General features: G+C 33.2%; 1 pseudogene; it reads right to left on the bottom strand.

The window, feature by feature from the left end:
• Positions 1 to 406: 406 nt before the first annotated feature.
• Positions 407 to 2,544, bottom strand: LOC111886300 (AP-1 complex subunit gamma-2-like; annotated as a pseudogene).
• Between the last annotated feature and the right edge of the window lie 360 nt (positions 2,545 to 2,904).

The following is a 2,904-nucleotide window of genomic DNA, read 5'->3' as shown; positions in this document are numbered from 1 at the left end:
AATTGCTTAACCCGCAAACAATCCATGTCATAAAATATAAAAAAAATAATAATAAAGAAAAAAAATTGCAGGATATCTTCCCTAAAACAACCAATTCTGCAAATATCCAATAACATGGTAGAACCAATGGTGATCATCTTGCATAATGGAATGGAGTTGAGGAATTGACATGCCATAAATGATTTATTTCTGTCTGTTAAAATACAACTAAGCAGCTGATGTGTCAAAAAATTTAAAAGCTTATGCCACATCATACACATAAGTCATAACAGGTTGCATGAAGCATTGTCCTATTTTGAAACACCATTGCATATTATGTATAACAACAAACATTATAAATCAGAAAAAATGTGAAACATTGTTGTATAAATAAGTAACTAACCCTAAACAAGAATTAGGAGTCCCTTATAAGTCTTTAGTAGCATACTAATAACTTCCATTCCACCAAGGTTTTTATAACAATTTAGAGGTCACTAGAAATGCATGGAAAATGAAATTCATCATTTACAAGAACCTACTATCATAATACATACCTCAGAAAGAACCATGAGCATCTGATCAATGTACCAAATCTTATCAGGGGAAAGCCTACAACACCAATCAAGAAATCTTATTGTGTGTATGATACTTTGAAAATCATCAAAATATGCTATAACAATATTACATTCACCAAATTAAAAGATAAAAATGAAACCTTCAACTTACTTTTCTACAATGGAGCAAATTTTTTCAGTAAGATCTCCCTTGAAGTCCTGGTCACTTACATGTAGATAATCAATTAACTCTTTGGTCAAAGGTTTAACATTCGTCTCATTCACCAGAAGGTATACAAGTTCAAGAGCTCTTTTACGAATTGAAGCATCTGAATCCTGAATCATAAAGAAGCATTCAAAAACCACAAAAAACTTATATAACTTGATTGATATTTCTTTTTGTTAAGAGAAAAGTTTTACCTTTACACATTCCTAGATTGTTGCACGATGTCTCTGAATTGCTTGCTCATCTACTGAAATTGCTTTCATCAGCATGTTCAATGCAACATATCTGCCATATAACAAATCCCAATATTTTAGACCATAATAAAGGGAATACTCATAACACATATTAAGACATAACTCACCTGATATTGTTGTCACGATTAGACAAGAATCTTCCCAATATATTGATTTCAAGAACACGTAAACCACTGCTATCTTCAATGCTCATAATGGTTTCTACACATTCATAAAGTATTGCATTCCCTGCATTCTTGTTTGGCTCAGTTTTTGTTGCCACCTACACAAGGATTTTCATAAATTCTTATAATTTTGAATTATATATCACAATTCACAATGAGCTTTATTAAAATAAAAGCTAACCTGGGCAAGAATGTCATTCATGGAATCACTAGCATCAACATCTCCATGGCCCAAAACACGCAAAAGGCGAAGCAGTCTTATATGAAGAAAAGGGTCTGCAATACCTGAAACATCATATTCAGGAGCATATGGGTTGTTGACAACATCCTTCAAAACTTTCACCAACACCTCTGTGCATATCTATACCAAAGGAAGAAAAAAGAAAATATATATCATCACTAAAATTACTAATTTGCACTTATAGAATCATATGTCAAACAGTTCTTAGCGCAAATACACAGTAGAAAGATAAAGAAAGAGAACAAGAACTAGAAGAAGACAATCCCAACAAATAATAGAGGATCTTTAACAAGATCAAGTATATTTACCTTCCTGAAAAATTCAAGAGCCTCTTCATTAAGGTTATAGAGATCTGTACAGAGCTGGATTGCTGTTAAAAGAACCCCATGATGTTTTTCTGTAAGTAAGGAAACAACAGGGTTGACAAAATTTTCTGCAAGGTCAGGAACCTTCTTTACAATCCTTATTGAGCACAATGTTGCCTGTAAATTGTAAGAACGTATGTGAGTATGATTCTTCATATGAAATGTGAGAATTAGATGAAACATCCTTGAGAATCATGAAATGAAATAAATGTTAACATCAACTTACTTTCTTACGAATATTTGGATCTCAAAATTGCAGCAATCTTTCAACTTCAGGTGCAAGATCACGAGCCATTTCTACAGAACATATATTACCCAAAGCACAAAGAGTTAGTCCCACAATGTACTGATTGGTGTGGTTAATATCTCTGCAGATGATGAAAAAAAAAGATTCTCAAGTCAACCATGTTGCTTGAACACAAGATATAGGAAATATAAGAGTGAAGAAAGACAAGAGCATACTGCTTTAGTGAATTGGTGACAAGCATCAAAACTTCTTGTCTTTCATCAAGAAGCAACATAAGTCCCAGATATCCTATTCTCTTTTTAGGGAATCCAAGAGCTGCTATAAGTTTCAAGCACTCCATTTGGCCAAAATATGTGGGGTATCCTAACATGTGAATGAACATGAGCTTTGCCAAGTTACGGCGTCTGTAATCATTATCATTATCACTAACTGATGCACGAATAGAAGCACATTCTTTTCTAACAACAGCATGCTCTTCTACAACAGTTTTGTAGGCTCGTATTGCCCTAATCATGTCCCTACAGTAGACCAATAATGTTTCATGTACAGTTTTAGACCCAACTAATTAACAGCAAATTACGCATGTGGTATGAAAAGTCAAATCTTTTGCAGGTGAAGGATAAACCAAATCTTTTGTGGTATGAAAGGTAGTCAAATCTTTTATAGTTTCAAACCCAACTAATTAACAGGCAAGCAGCTCAATGGTTTTTCCTAGACCCATTTCATTCGTTATTTTTATAGAAACAAATAAGTAAAAACATCAAAAAAGATATTGTACGTGTTCCAAAAGTGAAGAAATTGTAGGTGTTACACGAAAAATTAAGATATCAGGGAAAGAAGAAGAAGAAGAAGAAGAAGAAGAAGAAGAGACTAG

This window comes from Lactuca sativa, chromosome 2, assembly GCF_002870075.4.
Source record: "Lactuca sativa cultivar Salinas chromosome 2, Lsat_Salinas_v11, whole genome shotgun sequence".
Lineage (NCBI taxonomy): Eukaryota > Viridiplantae > Streptophyta > Magnoliopsida > Asterales > Asteraceae > Lactuca > Lactuca sativa.
Note: the sequence above shows the minus strand (reverse complement) of the source record. Positions and strands in the feature narration are given on the sequence as shown.